This window comes from Mustela nivalis, assembly GCF_964662115.1.
Source record: "Mustela nivalis genome assembly, chromosome: 7".
In the NCBI taxonomy this organism is placed as follows: domain Eukaryota; kingdom Metazoa; phylum Chordata; class Mammalia; order Carnivora; family Mustelidae; genus Mustela; species Mustela nivalis.
This window is the reverse complement of record NC_139026.1, coordinates 144,790,557-144,801,096: the sequence shown is the minus strand read 5'-3', so window position 1 is coordinate 144,801,096 and position 10,540 is coordinate 144,790,557.

The window sequence follows — 10,540 nt, the reverse complement described above, 5'->3', positions numbered from 1 at the left end:
AGCCTCTTCCGCCGCCGGAGTGAACCGGCGCGTGTCGTGGCCGCCTTCGGCTCGCGGCCTCGCTCCGCAGCGCCGGACACCGCGTTCCGACCGTTCCCACAACGGTCTCCCGCCCCGGCGTCTCCGCTCACAGCGGCTTCTTTGTGTCCTTCCGGCCGGGGCGGAAGCAGGGCGGCCGCAGAGCGCACGGACTCCGGTTCAGGGACACCGTCTCCCCGGCGGAACCTACGCGCGCGGCCAACTTGGAAAATCCAGCGGAGCGCCCAGAGCTTCCGGCCGGACGCCGCGGCGCGCCCCAGAGCTTCCGGCCGCGCACGGCGGAGCGCCCCAGAGCTTCCGGCCGGACGCCGCGGCGCGCCCCAGAGCTTCCGGCCGGACGCCGCGGCGCGCCCCAGAGCTTCCGGCCGGACGCCGCGGAGCGCCCCAGAGCTTCCGGCCGGAAAACGCGGCGCGCCCAGAGCTTCCGGCGGACACAAGTCCCAGGTACAAGTCTGGGGAAGTGCACCACCGCTTCCGGCCGGACACAGTGGAGCGCCCCAGAGCTTCCGGCCGGATGCAAGTCCCAGGTACAAGTCTGGGGAAGTGCATCAGCGCTTCCGGCCGGACACAGCGGAGCGCACCAGAGCTTCCGGCCGGACACAGCGGCGCGCACAAGCACTTCCGGCAGGACACAGCGGCGCGCACCAGAGCTTCCGGCCGGACACAGCGGCGCGCACAAGCACTTCCGGCAGGACACAGCGGCGCGCACCAGAGCTTCCGGCCGGACACAGCGGAACGCACTAGAGCTTCCGGCCGGACACAGCGGAACGCACTAGAGCTTCCGGCCGGACACAGCGGAGCGCCACAGAGCTTCCGGCCGGATGCGAGTCCCAGGTACAAGTCTGGGGAAGTGCACCAGCGCTTCCGGCCGGACACAGTGGAGCGCATCAGCGCTTCCGGCCGGACACAGCGGCGCGCACAAGCACTTCCGGCCGGACACAGCGGCGCGCACCAGAGCTTCCGGCCGGATAGACGTCCCAGGTACAAGTCTGGGGACGTGCACCAGAGCTTCCGGCCTGTATCCCTGGGAAACGGGTCACGGACGAGCCAGTTGAAAGGAAAACAGAGCAAGGTTTACAGGACCTCATCTGGGGCTCTCTGAAGTCCTGAGATAAGAAGGCGGAGACGGTGCGGGAGGGACGGGCCGGTGGACCGTGGTGCGGACTGAGGGACACACGCACGCGCGGGCCCCTTTGATCGCCGACGACAGCGGAGACACGATCCGGGGAGAAAGGGTCAGTCTGTCAGCGCGTAGCTGTGGAGCCCGGCGGCCTGTTCGCTGCGAATGAGAAAAAAGCAAGAATGACAAAATGTAAGCTCCACCTCACCGTAGATGTGAAAAAATAACGGAAAGTCAACTGTTTTTTTTTTTTTAAGATTTATTTATTTGACAGACAGAGATCACAAGCAGGCAGAGAGGCAGGCAGAGAGAGAGGAGGAAGCAGGCTCCCTGCTGAGCAGAGAGCCCGACGCGAGACTCGATCCCAGGACCCTGGGATCATGACCTGAGCCGAAGGCAGCGGCTTAACCCACTGAGCCACGCACGTGCCCCAACTGTTTTGTTTAGTTTTCGGATTTATCGATCTATTCGAGAGCGAGCACACGAACAGGGGGAGCAGAGAGAGCAGCCGACTCCGCACTGAGCGAGGAGCCGGACAGGGGACTTGATCCGCAGATCCTGAGATCGGGACCTGAGCCGCAGGCAGATGCGTAGCCAACTGAGGCCCGCAGGCTCCCCTGCTCTCATGGATTTATTTACTTCTGTAGTCCCGGAGGTGTGGTTGACGGAGAGGTTGCTCAGAAGGCACCAAGTTTCACTCTGAATGAGTGAGTCCTGCGCGTCTGCAGCAGAGCCCGGAGGCTGTGGCTCGTAACCCTGTGTTCCGTCCTCGCGTGTGGCTAACACGGGTCAGCAGGGGACACCCAGGGCCCTAACTTTCCCATCAGGGGATCGCAGATGCAGTCTGACCCCAGACGGCCCCCAAGGCAGGCTCCAGGGCTCCCCTGGCAGGTTCTGGGGCCCTTGTGCCATGGGCGAGCAGGAAGAGCAGGCAGAGCTGGAGGGATATGGGGAAGTCCTAAGGGGCTGTCAGCAGCTGCGGGTCCCAAACCCCAGGGCTCTTCTTCACAAGCTGAGGCCATTTCTGGGACTGAAGTGCTTCTTGGATTTTAATATGCACACAGTCAGCTGGAGGGTTATGCTGAAGAGAAACCCTGGATTCTGCATCCCTCGGAGGGACGCTGGGTCCCAGGAGCGCGAACCACACTTAGAGAAACGGAGCAGAAGGCCGTGAGGACAGATGGAAACACATTCCAAAGCATCATTTCTTCTAACTAATCTCTACAACGTGCAACTTGAGCTCCCGACCCGGAGATCCAGACCTGAAATGAGATCAAGAGTCAGATGCTTAGCCTAATCAACTGAGCCACACAGGTGTCCTGCAAAGGGTTATTTTTAATACTTTGAGATAAATCTGAAGAATAATATAATATGATATTGTACCACACACCCACATACATGCACATATAAACACACTGCACACTTTCCTGATTGCAATGAAAAACTGAGGCTTTGTCTCACTTGGGGCATCGCATGGTGCTCAGAATAGAGGCTCCTGATGTTCTTGGCCAAATTTAGCCCCTGGGAGACAGAACCTTGCCAGCTCTCCAGAAATCTATGAACTTCCAAGTCTGCTTGATCAGGATTTTGCTTTCTCAAGATTTCAGCCCCAATAACACTTATATAAAGCTTATTGATTTGAAATTGCTCTTTACATATGTAGGTGTTTTCTAAATTCCAACTTTAGCTAGCTGGGGAAAAGAACAAAGACAATGTACCTAGATTCCTATTGGTTCCCATGTGATAAAAATGGAAATGCACACACACATCTCTGTCTCCATGTGTGAGAGTGTCTCCGTGTGGGACAGCGAGGGGGCCACTGGGTCCTATGGACAGCCCCTTCCTTTAGCTTATCTCCACACTGCCTCATAGATGAGCTGGCATCCTCCTCTGCGAACACTGAGACCGTGTCCATCCTGATCTATGTCCTGTATGGTGGGCCTTTGTGGGCCTGGGCCCAGCCTTCCAGTCCTAACCAGAAGGCACAACAAAGCTGGAAAAGAGGAGAGAGGGAGGGAGAGAAGGAGCAGGGGAGCCATTTCCCAAATCAGTATGGGACTCTCAGTAGAATTTTTAATGGCTTTACTGAATAGAAGTCACTCACACTATTATTTGAAAGCCGGGAAACTGCCAAGAAAGGCTCTTTCTTGACCTGCGCACAGCTGGAGCAGGGGTCAGAGGGCAGGCTCACTAACAGGGATGGGCCATACTTCATGCTCGCTTCCTTTCATCGGACGGAACCTGCCGGTCACCACCTACCAAGCTGATGTGGGCAGCAGGACCCAGGGGTTCTTACAAGCAGCAAGGACCCCCCAGCCCTCCCTGCTGCCTAGAAGTAGGGCTCCAGGGCAGCCACAGCCTGTGCCCTGCTCTATGCACTCCTTCCCTTCCTGGCCTTTGGAACTTGCCCAGGGAGCCCACCCCGCCCCTGCAGCCCAGCCCTGGCTGCCTGCTGCCCGCGTGGCCTTACAAGGAAATCCCTGCCCAGGATGACATCAGCCCTGGGCCCCTGCCCAGAGCCCTGCTGACCTGCTGGCCTCACAGTCACACGTTTCCTTTGTCTTGTCCTTGGTGGAAAGCCACAGGTCCCCACCTAGTGACCATGTCCTTTCCCTGGAAGAGTGGAATGGGCTAAGGTCCGGAAGGGAGGGGGGTCACCAGTGCCCTGCCCTGGGGCTGAGAGTTCGAGTCCATCTGTCCCCGCCCAAGGCACCAGACGGGCAAGGGGGCAGCTCCTGCCTCCAGGGAGAAGCCCTGACTCCCCTGGCAGAGAGCACAACACTGTCTTCACCTCTCACTTAGCCGGTCCCCCAACTGTGGGGCTCCGCACCAGTGCAGACTGGGAACACGGAGGACCCACCTCACCTCCACCCTGCATGGTCAGCCCCGACTCCCTCTGCTCTCTCTGCTCTGCCCAAACTGCTTCCCTGCCCTGCCCCTGCGCTCTGTTCTCCCCCTACTCTGTCCCTACTCACCCTGCTCTCTCTGTTCTCCCCGGGTCTCAGGGCACTTACTCTCCCTGCCCCTTCCCTGCTTTCCCTCTTTCTCCTCCTGTCTCCCCCTGCACTCTCTCTGCTACTAGTGCTCTCCCTGTACTCTCCCTCCATCACTGCTCGCTCCCTTCATGCCTCCAGCTCTCCCTTCTCCCCCCTACTCTCTCACTGTTCACCTGCTCTCCGTGTTTCCCCCTGCCCTTTCTGCTCTCCTTGCTTTTGCCCTCCTCTCCCTACAGTCCCCTCACTCTCCTTGCTCTTCCCCTGCACTCCCTCTGCTCTTCCCCTGCTCTGCCTGCTCCTCCCCCTTCTCCCTGGGCTCTCTGTCCTCTTGGCTGCAGCCTCTCCTCACCCCTGCAGACAACTCTTGCTGGCCCCACCTGTGGAGTGGGCCCACACAGCATGCTTTCTCCTACACTCATCCCTCTGCTCGGAATGTTCCCTAACCTCAACTGTGCTCCTAGTCACACGTCACATCGCCATTTCTGGAAGCCAGTTAAGGTCCTGGGACTGGGTTTGACTTTGAGACATCCCACCACAGGTCTGGGCCATGCTTCCTGAGCCCAGGGAGGGTCAGACCCCACCAGGGGAGGGTCGGTGCACTAGAGAGATACCCGCGCAAGATCTGTTGCGGGCCAAGTCCCGGGAAAGGACTATAAGGTTTGTGTCCTTGAAAAATGTCCCTGATCCTGGAAAGCAGGCTGTTCTGCAGCCGGGAGCCTGGCATTCACGGACACGGGACACACACCGAGTCCTGCTGCTCCTGCTTGTGAAGGCCAGGGACACAGGCCAGCATGCCAATCTGCCATCGTGCAAGTGGCTGTGCAGACCTGTGCCTGCACACGTCCCGCCCCCCCCCCCCCCACACACACACAGGGCAACTTCCCGGCAACCAGTCCGGGAAGACAGGGAGCTTGAACAAGATCTCGATGCTCATCAACACCTTCTGGAGTTGGCCATCTCAGGGAAGATCTCCCGAAGCATGTCTCACTGAACGTCACCCATTTGCTCCTATAACCACAGTCATTTCTGGAATGTCACCAAGCCAAAGCTAACAAGGTGTGAAAATAAGCTCTCAGCAAAACAGCCTCATTTCTAAAAGGGAAAGTCAAGAGCAGAATCAGAGCAGCCTGAGAATGGTCACGATCTAGAAAAAGGGGAGCAGCCTGAATGGTGCCAGCCCCTCTCCAAAATGCTGCAAGGGAAGGCTCCGGAGAGTCCGTCCCTGATCTTCCGGCAAAAGGGATCAACGGTTCTTCTTTTCCTTCTGTTTCTCTCTTTCTCTCTGTGTGTCTCTGTCTCCCTGTCTGTCTCTGTCTGTCTCTCCGGTCAACACGTGGGTGGGAGAGTCCATGAAGATAACCCGGCATGCTTTTTGCTCATCCGCACGTACCCAACTGCCCTCTGATTCGCACATTGGTTTCCAGTGGTTCTGCCCACCTGCAGACGCCCACCTACTTGTGAGAGCTCCTGCTGTATTATTTCTGCGATTCCAAATCACTAGACATCAAGAGGGGAAAAAATCTGCAAAACCCATCATCCAAGCAGGGAGACTTGATGGTGAAACAGAATGTGAGCGTCGCGCCCTGCCCAGAGCCCTGCTGACCACTAGTGGGCGTGCAATTTCCATGTCAATACCTACACTTTCCACTCCCAGTTGGTTCTTCTTACTTTAATTGTGTGCTTTACTTTTTGGTGGTTTGCCTTTAAAAAAAAGAGAGAGAGAGAGAGAGAGAGAGAGAATAAGTTTTTAAAAGAAAGTTTCTGAATCCTCTCCTGAGGTCGGAATCTTGGAGCTAAGTGGGAGACCAGGAGCCAGGCAGCCCCAGATCCGGGCCTCCTGCGCCAGGACCAGGCGGCCAGTGCGGGGACAAAGGTTCCTGTGTGCGGCTCCACCGGCCCGCGCGCCCGGAAGGCACTGTGTGCCAGCCAGAGAGGCAGAGATCAAGTGAGGCAATGACACAGAGTGGCCTTGGAGTGGAGTTGAGGCTCATGGGTCACGGTAATGAGGTTCGAATCACGAGATTCTGCTCCAGGAGATCAGAGACTCTGGTATTGAGCAGCGAGCAGACCTCCCTCGGTGACCCCAGGGGTCAGAGACACAGTGAGTGCTGGCATCCCGGATCAGACTGAGCACTCAGATTACCTGGGACCCCCGTGGTCTTCGCTAGAGGAGACCTGATGAATCAGCATCGTGTTCCCAGGACTAATTACACCTGTCTGCAGAATAACGTTATCTCCCTTGCTCACAGCAATGCTTATCTGCTTCCTGCCCTTCTGGGTGGTTCTGCGCCCCTATCCTCATGCTGGCATCAAAGTGGGGCAGGAAGCAGAGCAGACAGGGGTAGGATGTGGCTGCGCACAGCTACAGAGCCCAGGAAGTCTGGAGCACGATAAGGAGATGACAGAAAGGAGGAGGCAGAGCAGAGAGAAGTTCTAGTCCCAGTGCTGGCTGGACTGGCCAAAGTCCGGGGTCTTTCCCCAGACCCACCAGCTAAGCACTTGCTTTTGGGGGGACGTTACTGAAAGCAGGTTTCATGGCTTACGACTGACGGTTTGCTAAATTAAAAATAAATGGGAGCAGGCATGCATGCAGATAAAAGAAAGCAAGTGGGTGTCCCCTAGTGTTGAGTCCTTCCGGGCACGAGGGTCACAGTCTGGCTTCCCGTGCAGAGGCCGGCTGCAAGAGACAGACTGGTCCCAGGTGCACTTGACTGTGGGAAGAACTTTCTCTCTCCCTGCCAGTAGCAATGGCAGGGACATCTCCTTTCCTCTCCAAGACTCTTTAAGCAAAAAGATAATAAAATAAAGAATCAAACTACTAGATAATTGAACAACTAGAACTAGACTTGTATTTAAAGAAGGGAGTCTGCAATGTCTTTCTGGCATTGACGGCAGACGGCGCTGGGCCGCTGAGCTCAGTTGAAGGGCAAATACTGAGAAAAGAAGTTAGGGAGGAAATAATTCTACCCCATAATAGCAGTGGAGGGAGGAGGGCTTCCGTATTGTTTTTTCCTGTATAAAACATGGAGCGGGGGGTGGTGGGGATGCTCCCGCATTTGTTCAGTTACTGAATTCCCCGCTCTTGGCAGCCCACTGCCCGCGGGTGCTGTGAACAGATCAGAACTTGGCAGGTGTGGCGAGTCCCAGGAGGCAGTAATTCTGAGTCAGGGTGTGACAGACCACACACAGCAGGTCCGGATCCTGACGGGCTCAGAGACGGCAGAGCACCTCCGGTCAGAAGCTTCACCCTGGGCTCGGGCGGGGAAGGGCGGCATCGCGGGGGCAAAGACCCAGGACTGGGGTGCATCTGCCCGTAAGTGTGTTTGGACTTCCTTTTCCTGGCCATGTTCAGAACACCTTACACCGTCGGTGGTTAATTTCTTTCTTTCTTTTTTTTTTAAGGTTTACTTATTTATTTGAGATGCGGGGAGAGGCGGACGGAGAAGGAGGGAGAACTCAAGCAGACTTCCCGCTGAGAGAGTGGAGCCGGACTTGGGGCTCCATCTCACGACCCTGAGATCATGACCTGAGCTGAAACCAAGAGTCCGGTGCTCAGCCCACTGCGCCGCCCAGGCGCCCCTGTCAGTGGGCGGTTGCAACTTCAGCCTCCCCTAAGCAGTTCCAGAGGATGAGTAAGAGATGAGGCTGCGTAAGCCATGCAGTTCTAGGCCTGAACAACCATGCCCCCCGCCCCCGCCCCCACCTCCAGGTCCTCCTTTATCCAGTGAGGAAGATGGGTTATGTGGTCCTAAAACCCTTCCTACTCTCTAGGAGTTTCTGGGAGCACACGGTTTCCTGATGGATCAGCCTAAAATATAAGCAGCAGGTACATGACAGCAAGCGTCCTATTCTGCTCATGGAACACAAAACACGAGCTCAAGCTCCGGAGACAGACCATAGTCCCCGGCTGTGAGCAAGTCCAGACTTCAGAGGGCCAAGCCTCTCTGCAGCTCCCTCTGCTGTCATTTCCTAAGGATCTTCTAGAGTGCCTCATGCTCCCCAGTGGTGACTTGGATCTTGCCATCACATCAGCATTCCACGCAGCAGGAAGAGGGCAAAGGCTGGTAGTCGGACTTGTTTCAGGCGGCCTTTCTGAAGGTCCTCCTCACCGATCCAACTTGCATCTCCAGAATAGGGTCACATGGCCAGGCTAGGCCGATGGACAGCGACACCAGGAGGAGCCCTCCTTTGCTGGGCCGGCCCATGTGGTTAGGTAGAAGACACGGTGGAATCAGTCAGCTGCATTTGCTTTTGAGTTGCATCTTGAGGGTGGGGTGGGGGATTCATGGATGTCCTGGGAGAGTATTTCCAGCTCGGGCCACACAGAAAAGTATGGGGTCAATCTGTGGGATATTGCGTGATCTGCCCTTACCTTGCTGAAAATTCCTGTGCTTGTAAATGTTTCCTTTCTCTCTCTCTCTCTCTCTCTCTCTCTCTTTCTTTCTTTCCGAATTTGGAAGGTTTGTAGGTCAACTGTATGTAATCGTGAGACACTTTGTTTTCTTCGGGGCGCTTCGCGGGGAGTCGGGGAGAGAAGCCTAAAGCCCCAGTGGGGGCGGACGAAGACAGAAGCTCTGCAAGCCTGGAAGGAATCAAGGCAGACTCTTCTGGGGTCCTGAAGCTGTCGCCTGGCAGCTGCGGCGTAAAGGCTGTGGGTTCGGGTGAGCGTCCGCGCTCCGAGAGCTCTTCCAGGAACTGTCCTGAGCAGGCCTGAATCTTCCCGTGCTGCCTTCCTGACGCTGGGGCGGGGAGGGGGGTCTCCTATCTGACCAAGGGCAGGGGAGGAATCGGGGCTTCCAGAGTGCTTTCTCCTCCAGAAACCTCTGGGGCACGGGAAGCAGGTGGCCCTAATCCAGGGTAATGAAAGCAAAACAGGGACCCGGCACTTGGGTGGAAGGAGAAACCTTGACGTTTATCACCTTTATTTGGCATTTCACGTGCCACCCAGCGAGAGATGAAGTATGGGCGTCTCGCAGAAGCTGGGAGGGAAGGGGACCCCAAGCTGGCTGCTCCCGGGAGACGGTGAGTGCTCGGTCTTCACAGGCACGGTGTGGAAGGGCAAGGGCGGCTGACAGCAACAGAACCCCAGCAGAGAGAAGGTCTGGGGGCGCGGGGAGGGTTAGGAAGCAGTGCCTCGCCCCTTATGACAGCAGAGAAACCAGACCAAGTGGAGGGACGGCTTTTGGAAGCTTGCTGGTTAGCTGGGGATGTGGGCAGACCCCGACGGTCAGGGAAACGTTTCCAGACAGTCGAGGTCCAGAAGGGGGGGGGGGCAGGGGAGTGAGCTTCTGAGTCCGGCGAGCTTCTCCTTCCTCCCTGCCGGCCTGGGTGCGTCTCCCTGCCTCTGCCTCTGTCCGTCTGCAGCCCTCCACTCTCCTAGGCTAAGCAAGCTGACGTGGGTGGCCCCAGAAATGGCCTTTCACTGGGGCCAGCAGGGGCCCGGAGGGCTGTGCCCAGGGCAGTGAGCTGTGGGTGCTGCACCTGGGAAATGGGACTGGGGCCCCTCGGCACGCGGGCTGTCCGATCCCATGTGAGGAGGGACCCCACTGGAGGAGAGACCCCACTTGAGGAGGAGCGAGTGGGAAGTGGCTTGTGTAGGAGGCGAGGAGCGCACGCCCCGTGGCAGAGACTCAGCGGCCAGCGTGCTCCACTGTGAAGTGCTTCTAAAGAGAGGAGGAAAGGCCCAGGCGAGTGCCCCAGGGCCAGAGAGGGCTCATAAGGGATCCGCGCCTCAGGAGCATTCCCATGCCCCCCTCTCAGTGGGAGAAACCCAGAGCTCTGAAGTCGCTCTCAGGCTGCAGGGGACCGGAGGGGGGGTCTGAGCATAAATGGCCAATGTGGTAACAGACTCAGGCCCAGGACCAACACCCCCCACGGCTTCCTCCCCAGGGGGCAGGGCCCTGTCCCTTTTTGGCCCAGGCTCAAACACCACCAGCCAGGCTTTGCCTCCTAAGATAAGAGGGGGTGCCGGTGGGCAGCCAGGACCATTCAGAAGCCAAAGATGTCTGCTCCTTGGGCCTGCAACCCCGGCTCTGCCCTCCAGCCGTCAGCCCTGGGCCAGCGCTGGCCACTCCCCTGGCCCAGGAGTCCCCTCAGATGTTTGCAGCATGTGTTGGTCCCATGAGCATATATGTACTTCAGGGCGGAGGAGGTCTGTGGCTTATATCAGAATCTTGGAAAGATTATCCCAACTGTTAAATACTCCCACGGGATAGGGTGTCTGGGTGGCTCAGTGGGTTAAAGTGTCTGCCTTCAGCTCAGGTCATGATTCCAGGGTCCTGGAATCAAGCCCCGCATCGGGCTCTCTGCTCAGTAGGGAACCTGCTTTCCCCTCTCTCTCTGCCTGCTGCTCTGCCTACTTGTGATCTCTCTATCAAATAAATAA